A 10,977-nucleotide genomic window follows, 5' to 3' on the forward strand; every position below is an offset into this window, starting at 1 on the left:
TTCATAAATCTTTTTAATAATTCAGTTGGTATGGAAGGGCATTGCTAAATCCTATTCCAGTTATTTCTAATACATGATGTTAGCAATTAAAGGCAAATACCTGAACTAAAATCTTTATATTTGTCTATTTAATTTCCCTATCTATTTCTTTTTTACTATAATTCATGTAATCTACTATTTTACATGAGATTTCTGATATTTTATCCTTCTTCTTTTTCTTATGAAGTTTTTGAGATTTTATTTACTTCCTTCCTTTTTTACCACTGGATTATTTCTTATTTTTCTGTGTTGTTCTCAAATAATTTAGTTAGTGTTCTGGGATTGATTTGTTTTGTTCTCAAATATTTGAGTCACTTTTTTATTGGTTTCAGTGACGGTTATAAATGCCTTCTTATGTTTTTTATCTTTGTCTGTACTATTTATGTTGTCTGATCTTTTTTTTTCTGTCTTTAGTACAAATCCTCTAATAATTTTGTTGGTATATGTTGTTAGTAGTAAAACATAGATACCTAATCCATTTTTCCCTTTTACTATTCTATTTTTGTTTTGTTCTTTTCTTCTTCATTTGTTTTTTCCTTCTTATTTTTCATAAATCTTTTTAATAATTCAATTGGTACTGAAGGGCATTGCTAAATCCAATTTCAGTTATTTCTTATATGTGATGTTAGCAATTAAAGGCAAATACCTGAACCAAATTCTTTAGATCTATCTATTTAATTTCCCTATCTATTTCTTCTTTAGTATTATTCATGTAATCTGCTACTTTATATGAGATTTCTGAGATTTTATCTTTCTTCTTTTTCTTCATGCTCCTAGATTTCTGAATTAAGAGAGATACTGAGAGAGATCAAGAATTCTCACTATTTCTTAGATTTATGGACCCAATTGAATTCAATGGTAAATATTGCAATTACTCTTCAGGGAAAGATTGTAATTGAAAATTCCCTCATATATGTTGTTGTCAATAAAAGATATAAAACCTCAACCATTTTTTTCCTTTACTACCTTTTTATAACTTTTCTTTTGATGCACAAGACATTTTTATGTGACATTTACAGTTTCATTGTAAACAATATGTAAACAATGTATGTTACTTCCATACAATATCCAACATTTAGAAATGGAACAATGTTATTACAATGTATCACTATCAAAATTTCATATACAAAAGTATAATTGTAGAAATATAAACATATCTTTATTTGATTTTACTGAAAGATTTTTGTTCTACTATTTTACTGCTGCCTCTGTTGTTGGTTCACCATTTGAACTCATTTTTATGTTTATGAAGTATTTGAGATTTTATTTAGTTCCTTGCTTTTTTTACCACTGCAGTATTTCTTATTTTTTTATTGTATTTGTTTTGTTCTCAAATATTTCAGTTAGTCCTCTGGGATTAATTTGTTTTATTCTCAAATATTTGAGTCACATTTTTGGGATTGGTTTCAGTGATGGTTATAAATGTCCTCTTATGTTTCTTATTTTTGTATGTACTATTTATGTTGTCTAATCTTTTTTTCCTGTCTTTAGTACAATTCATGTAATAATTTTGTTGGTATATGTTGTTAGCATTGAAACATAGATACCTAGACCATTATCTAATTTTACTAAAGGGTTTTCATTTTACTCTTCTACTCCTGCCTCTGTTGTTGGTTCGCCAGTTCAACTCATTTTTATGTTTATGAAATTTTTGAGATTTTATTTAGTTCCTTGCTTTTTTACCACTGCAGTATTTCTTCTTTTTCTCTTATGTTTCTTATCTTTGTAAACAATATGACATTTACAGTTTCATTTTATGACATTTTTATATAAACAATGTAAACAATATGTAAACAATATGTAAACAATGTATGTTACTTCCATACAATATCTAACATTTGGAGATGGAACAATGTTATTACAATGTATCACTACGAAAATTTCATATACAAAAGTATAATTATAAAAATATAAACATATATATATATTATTTCAATATTAATGTGAATGTATTGTAAATAATGTTTTTTTTTTGTTTTCCCAATTCACAGCTTTAGTATATATGTACTTATTAATAATATAAATTTTTAATGTATTACACTTATTTGAAGCAGATTTGCTGTTTCGTTGCACTTTCTATCGTTGAATACAGATTTGAGTAGCATTTGTGTACGGCTGACACACGAGTTATGCCTAATTCTCTCAACTACAAACGTGAGCTCTGTAACGACAGAGATAAGTTTTGAGTGTTTCTTTCATACACTGTAAATATTCTAGATTTGTTTAAAATAAATTTATTAACATATATAATACATTAAAATCAGATAATTTCTATTTAATTTATTATATATATTTAAGAAGATTTTTAAAAGTTTATAAAAATTTTAGAAAGTTAACTTTAAATAAATATTTCATTCTATTTAATGATAAAACATTTATATAAATTTTATAGAAATAAATTATTTTGATTAATAACATAGTACATATTTGTTTATATTTCTTTTGTAATATTAATTACGATATCTATTTATTAATATGGAGCTATCTTTTAATATGAAATGTTAATACTATTTAATTTCTTCCTCTGTTATAATTTGAAAACAAAAAATTTGTAATTCTTCATTATTTATTTTTTCTGAATATATTTTCTAACTAATTTCATTTATGTTATCATTTTTGACATTTATTATTTTTTCATTTCTATTAATTTGAATATATGTTTAAATAAATGTTTGTTAGATATAGAACATAAACATGTTACAGTGTTTATTACATTATAAGTTTAATAGATACATTCATGTCAAAATTTTAAAAAACATTTCTCATATATTACATCATAATTAAGCATAAAATACTTAAATGTATATGAAAATAATAAACAAATGTTTAACAATAAAATTTTATTAATAATTTCACCAATTAATAAAATGTTCATACAAACATAATATAGCTGTGAATAATATATTATAATTAAAATTAAATATATTTTAACACAAATTAAACATTGTTAATTACAATTATAAAAGAATTGGATAATAATATGAAACTAAATATTTATCTTTATAAATAATATATAACACATTTGAACAAATCGTTTTTCTTTTTACTTATAACTAGTAAAATAAATAATTAGGCTACATTTTTAGATTAAAATTTTTTAAATGATATTTTTTTGTTTAACATTTAAACTTATTTATATTTAACAAATATACAATTTATTGTATTAAAATTGTTTTTGATATAGTTTACAGATAATAAAAATAAAAGAAAGTTCATTCAAAATTTTTCCCATCAAAAGAATACGAAAGTGTCAAAAATAGGAAAAGGACGACGATCGAAATACATGAGTCAGATTCAAAAAATATAAGGACACGTCGAACCAAACATACACAGTTTTGTGGAACTTTCACCAATACTCAGATCCCTTTAGAATCAACAACTCAACACTCAAACACAACGCTGGTTGAAGAAAGTAATTCCTAAACTTAAAATCTTTGTCTCTAAATTATTAACACATTTGTTTGCAACTAATTTAAAATTATTTATGAAACTATGAAATTAGGTGACCTTAATGCTTATATTGATCTTGGAGATTGTGACTCAACATGTGAACATTGTGGAGCAATATTTTGGAATAATGAACGAACAAAAAAATATCCATATAAATATTCTTCATGTTGTCAGAATGGAAAAATAAAATTACCTTCTAAAAGAAAAATACCACTAATTTTAGATGAATTATTAAACTATTATGGTGGAACTCTAAGTACACATTTCAGGAAAAATATAAGAACGTATAATTCAATGTTTTCTTTTACATCATTTGGGGTAAATATTCAATCAAATATTAACGAAACATTGGGACCTTATATATTCAAGATTAGTGGTCAGACACATCATTTAATGTGATCTTTCCCTTCAGTTGATAATAATCCTCCAAAATTTGCACAATTATATATTTATGATACATAAAATAAAATACAGAATAGAATGTCAATATTTACGTCAACGAATAGTTCAAATTCTTTAAATGAAAGTATTATTACAAAATTAATAATAATGTTAGATGAAATAAATATATTAGTTAAATTATTTAGATTTGTTAAAAATTTGTACAACACTGATAAAACACAATCAATGAAGTTAAGATTAATAGGTAGATGGGAGGGAGATGGTACACAGTATGACCTTCCAACCTCAACAGATATAGGAACTTTAATTGTTGGTGATATTGGTGAATACGAAAAAGGAAGAGATATTATTATATGTAGTCAAACAGGTGACTTACAGAGAATTAATAAACTCCATCCATCTTACATGTCATTACAATATCCTTTATTATTTCCTTATGGTGAAGATGGATATAGACCTAATATAGGATGGAATCCTGAATTTGTAGGGACAAAACCATCTAAAAAATGAATTTCAATGAGATCATTTTATGCTTTTCAATTACAACAACATTTAAATGAAGGAAATACATTGTTTAAAAGTGGTAGACTATTTCAACAATATATTATAGATGCCTATGCTACTATTGAAGAAGATCGATTAGACTTTGTTAGACAGAATCAAAATAATTTAAGGTGTGAATTTTATAAAGGTATTCAAGATGCTATAACTAAAGGTGATACTGACCCTCAAACAATTAGAAAAAGAATTATTTTACCATCATTTCATACTGGAAGTCCAAGATATATGATTCAAAACTATCAAGACGCAATGACAATCTTGATATTTTTTTGACATTTACATGCAATCCTAAATGGCTTGAAATTATAAGAGCTCTAGCTTTACTTCCAGGACAAAAATCTAATGATAGACCATATATCATAAGTAGAATTTTTAAAATAAAATTATACCATTTATTACATACAATAAAATCTGGATAGATTTTCAGAACCATATAGCATGTAAATTCTTATATTTTATCGTAAACTTTTATATTCTATTCCTTTACTACTTAAAAAAATATTTAAACTTCTTTAAAATATGTTCCTAACTTTTTTTGTTTCAATATTTTTTCTATTATTGTAGATTTATACATTGTCGAATTCAAAAAACGTGGTCTTCCTCGACAATATGTTATTTTGGTTACATACAGAAGATAAATATCGAGATCCAATACAAATAGATAAAATTATATCAGCAGAAATCCCAAATCTAAAATATGACCCATTAGGTTATAAAGTTGTTACTGATTTTATGATACATGGCCCATGTGGATATGCAAAAACAAATGCTCTATGTATGAAAAACTCAACATGCACAAAAAAATCCCCTAAACAATATAAAAACAAAACAAGCATAGAAGAAAATAGTTTTGTTAGTTACCGACGTAAAGAATCTACTTTTAATACTATTAAAGAAGGAATACAACTTAATAACATATTTGTTATTCCATATAATCGTACATTATGTATAAAATATCAAGCTCACATCAATGTTGAGGTATGCTCTCAGTCAATACTCATAAAATACTTATTTAAATTTTTAACAAAATGACCAAACAGAATAAGAGCTGCTATTGAAGATATTAACATTACCGATACTACAAAAGAAACAAATACAAAAGAAATTGATGAAATAAAAACATATCTTAATTGTCGATATATTACACCCTATGAAGCAATTTGGAGATTATTTGAAAACCCAATACATCACAGAAATCCAGTTATTCAATGACTTACAATTCATTTACCAGACATGCAAAACATTACATTTAATAAGAATCAATAATTACATAATATAATTAATTTACCCCACAACAAAATGGGTTTGGATAGAAATTAATAAGATACATGAAGAAGCTCGACAACTTACTTATATAGAATTTCTAACAAAATGGGTTTGAAAACACAAAGATAGAATTTGGACAAAACGACAAAGTGGACACACTATTGGAAGAATGTTTCATATTCCTCCCAGTTCTTGTGAATTATTTTATTTAAAATTATTATTAAATTATGAAAAAGGTGCAACAAGTTTTCAATCAATTCGAACAATTAACAATATTATTTATCCACATGTCAACAAGCCTGTCATGCATTAGGTTTATTAGGAGATGATAAAGAATGGAATGAATCAATTGAAGAAGCATCATTTTGGTCAACATCTACTCAACTTCGTCAACTTTTTACTATTATTTTATTATTTTGTAATGTATTTGATCCAGTTAAATTATTAGAAAATCACTGGAACTTAATGTGTGATGATATTATATAAAAAATTAAAACAATTATTCAACAATTCAAAATTTCAAATTCCAAAAAATGAATTATACAATTTTGTATTATATGATTTAGAAAAATTACTAAATTTAAATGCATCTTCCTTAACAAATTTTAATATACCACTTCCAATAGGGTCATTAATTGAAGATTTAGATAATAAACTTTTAAGAGAAGAACTCAATTATTATAAAAAAAAAATTAAAAGAAGAAAATATAAATTTAATAAATAATTTAAATCATGAATAATATTATATTTACAATGAAATTTTAAAGTCACTTAAAAACAACAGTGATAACTAATTTTTCATATATGGATATGGAGGTAGATGAAAAACATATTTATGGAACATGTTTATTAACAAAATTGGATCAGAAGGTGAAATAGTATTAGCAGTTGCATCATCTGGAATAGCATCATTACTTTTACCAAACGATCATACTGCACATTCACGCTCTCGTATCCCTCTTTTAGTTGACAAATTATGAACATGTCAAATTAAAAAAAAAAAACTCAATTAGCAAAATTAATAGAGAAAACAACTTTAATATTATGGGACAAAGCACCAATGAATAATAAATACTGTTTTGAAGCCTTAGATAAAACAATGCAAGACCTAAGAAATAACTTTAGTCGACCTTTTGGAGGAATGACAGTTATTTTAGGTGGTGATTTTAGACAGATTCTACCTGTTGTTCCAGGAGGCACACAAGAAAATATTATTGATGCAAGTATAAATAATTCTTATATTTGGACATATTTCCGTGTACTAACATTGACAGAAAATATGAGATTAAAAATTCCAAATAGCTCTATTGATGAGCAGACTGAAATTTCAAAATTTTTTGACTGGATATTAAATATCAGAAATGGAACACTTGATGGAATAAAAGATCATGAAAATGAAGATGCTACTTGGATTAATATACCTGAACAATATTTGATAAAATATGATAAAAATCTAATTAAACATATTTCCACTGTAGTATACGATGATTTTAAAAACAACTATGACAATATTAAATATATAAAAAATTGTGCAATTGTAGCACCTAGAAATAAAACAACAGATGAAATAAATAACTATATGTTATCTTTAGTACCTACAGAGGAGAAAATTTATTATAGTTATGATACAATTATCCCATCATCTGGAAACCTTGATGAACTAAATATATTATATTGTCCCAAATTTTTACACACATTAAATTTAATAATTTACCACCACATGAATTAAAATTAAAGGTCGGAATTCCTATTATGTTACTACGAAATCTTAATCAGTCACAAGATTTATGTAATGGTACTAGATTGATAATTACCTAATTAACAAATAGAATTATTGAAGATCATATTATTAACTCTGTTGATACAAATACTAAAGTTTATATATCTAGAATAGAAATAACTATAAATGAATCCAAATGGTCATTTATTTTAAAAAGATGACAATTTCCTATAAAAATATGTTACGTAATGACAATAAATAAAAGCCAAGGTCAATCATTAGAAAAAATTAGTATATATTTAGAGAATGAAGTTTTTCATAATGGACAATTATATGTAGCTTTATCAAGAGTGACATCACCAAAAGGTTTAAATATTTTAATACACAAATCAATAAACAAATATACAAATTATATCAAAAATATTGTATATAAAGAAATATTACATAATATTAATAAACATTAATTCATTTATTCTTTATTACATTATAACTAAATGATTAAATCAATATATAAAATATCATTTTTATCAATTTTATTTTAACATTGTCAAATTTTCGCAATATTATTATTATTTTCTAATGTATATAATCTCATAACATTCTACAAAACCATTCTCTGATTTTTTAAGTGTTATTATAAATTTTTATAATACAATATTCTTTTCCATTTATATATTATGAATTTTTATATCTTTTATATTATTTTTCAGTTTTAACAAGATGTTTGCATCAATAAGAATCCTGAAACCTAGTGAAACACATTTGACTATTTGTGCTCGAATATGTCGTTTATGGAGAAATGTAGATTACAAGACAGGAGAACTTATCAATCTTGATATACTGTTGGTTGATGAAGAGGTAATGTAATATACTTTTTTTTATATTATATAATTAGAAATATATAAAAAATAGATATATTTATTACTTAATATTAACAATAAAAAATCTAATTTATAATTTTACAGCACGAAGCAATACGTGCAGTTATCCGATCAAGAGATGTTGACTACACGAGCCAAATAATTGAAGAAGGTAGTATATATGAAATTAATAACTTCTTCATCGACCCGAACAAACCAAGATATAAAATTGTTCCCCATATGGCAATGCCGCGGATTGCTAGAGTAATAATTTTTAAACATGTTCCTGAAGACATGCCTGAAATACCTCGACAAAAATTTAATTTTATCGAATTTGATCTAATCTCTCAAAGAATTGACATAAACGATGTTCTCTCAGGTTTGTTTATTTTATTACTTATTTATTTATAATTTTTAATCAATTATTTCTTATTTTATAATAGTTAAAACTAATTAATTATATATGTAATATTTGTATCAGATGTAATTGGTCGACTTATATCCTTCCATGGTATTGAAGAATCGACTATCAGTAATAGAATTATCAAAAGAAGAAGTTTCACAATTCAGAACATAAGGTAAATACAATAGAAACTATTATTTAATAATCAAATAAAAAAATGTATTCATATGTAAATATTTATAATTATGTTTTCCATTGTTCTATACAGAGAACAACAATTAAATATAATGCTTTGAGGAGAAACGGGAGATCTTTTCGATGAAACTGTTGTGTGGTCAATGACGGAACCAATTGTTATTGCTTTTACAGCAATGGCGGCCAAACAGTACCAAGATTATTATTCATATTATAATATATTATTCCAATTTGTTATAAAACTAACTATAAATATCTATTTATTACAGGAGGTCTTTATTTATCAAACACATCCGGTGCTTTTTACTTTTTAGATCTAGAAATCCCGGAAACACGGACAATTAAACAGAGGTATAACAAAAAATACTCATTTTCTCACTGTTGACATATATGTATTTTCTCATTTTCATTTATTTATATAAAAAAAATTATTTCCATATAGATTCTATCATTCCATTCAGAGTTTAGAAGACTAGAAGATTGCAAATCGCATTACCATCGCAGAATTACAAGCATTGGATCCATTCCAAAATCGGGTATAAAATTTATGAATATAATCCATTAAATATAATATGTATATATATTGAATTAACATATTTCTTCCTCTACTTAACATGAAACAAAGTATACAGTTAGAGCAACTATAATTGACCTGAATACGTATCAATGATGGTTTTATTATGCCTGCACAAAGTGTTACAGACAAGTCCAAGAATCTGGAACATCATGTTGGTGTAACACTGATGGATATCTATCAACAATGCCACTAACTTGGTAATAAATTCTATTACAAAAAACAAGCGAATTAATTTTCTATTAACAAATACAATAAATATAATTCAATTTTTTTACACAGGTACAAAATAAATATACACATTGAAGATGGCACTGGAAGAACAAACGTTGTAATGTTTGGTAAAACAGTGCAATCACTTATTAACAAAGCTTGCTCTACGCTTACTTACGATGAAGGATATATTGATCACTACATGATTCCTCCTATTTTAGAGGAAATAAGAGGAATATCAAAAATATTTGTCATACAGTTTTGTACTCGAGGAGCTTTTATCGATAAAGTTATTTTGAAGGCTTTCAATGACGATCAACCTCAGTTGTACTTACCACCTACAACAATTGAGTCTTCAAAAGAAACAACATCAGTTTCAAAGCCAATTCAGCCTGTTTTAGTCCCTTGCGAATCTACCTCCTTCGCAAGTTCGTCAAAAAAAAAAAAACAAATAAGGTAAAATCATGTGTTATATATTATATTAAATGTTTTAATAAATATAAACACAATTATTAACATTTGTTACAATTTAATAATAACTATTTTGCTATTTCTTTTTTTCTTACCTGCAGCTCAGAAGAAACAACAAGCAAAAGCAAAAAGAAATAAATATATGAATAAACCTTTGTATATCTCTAAATAAGTATGTATATTTTTATTTACAAAGATAGACATATATATAAATGTGTAGATATGTGTTACAAATTTACAACAACTTATAAACATATACATATGTGTGCGTTTTTATACATTTTTTATTTAAATTACTGTTAATTAAACTATTACATATCCGTGCAAATGCACGGGTAATCCACTAGTATACACTATAATACAGTAACGCCTATCGGATCCATTTTTAACTGCAAGATAGAAGTGTTAAAAAGTCATAATAGGTCAATATAATATTTAAATAGTTTTTCAAACTTTTAATATAGATAGTGTATAATAAAAGATCGAAAAATATTTATATTATCTTTTCCTTGGACGCTTTGTAGAAAGTTCTGTTAATTTTGATTCAGAGCTGAGATTGTGAAATATTATTTAGATGTGTATTTAGAAGAATTTAGAATATTTTTCATAGTAAATATGTTTTAAAGAAACAATAAGTTCTGCCAAGTTAGTGAGAAACAAATTAGGCAAAAAATAAAAAACTATAGTAGTAGAGAGAAGAAATCTAAAATAGAACAGAATAAAACATATTATATATTAAAAAAATATTTGTGTAGTGTAAAACAGAGGGCAGTGTATGAATGACAAAATAGCAAGTAAATAAGTAAAATCTTTAATACTAATA

The sequence above is a fragment of the Morus notabilis genome, unplaced genomic scaffold (genome assembly GCF_000414095.1).
Source record: "Morus notabilis unplaced genomic scaffold, ASM41409v2 Scaffold269, whole genome shotgun sequence".
Lineage (NCBI taxonomy): Eukaryota > Viridiplantae > Streptophyta > Magnoliopsida > Rosales > Moraceae > Morus > Morus notabilis.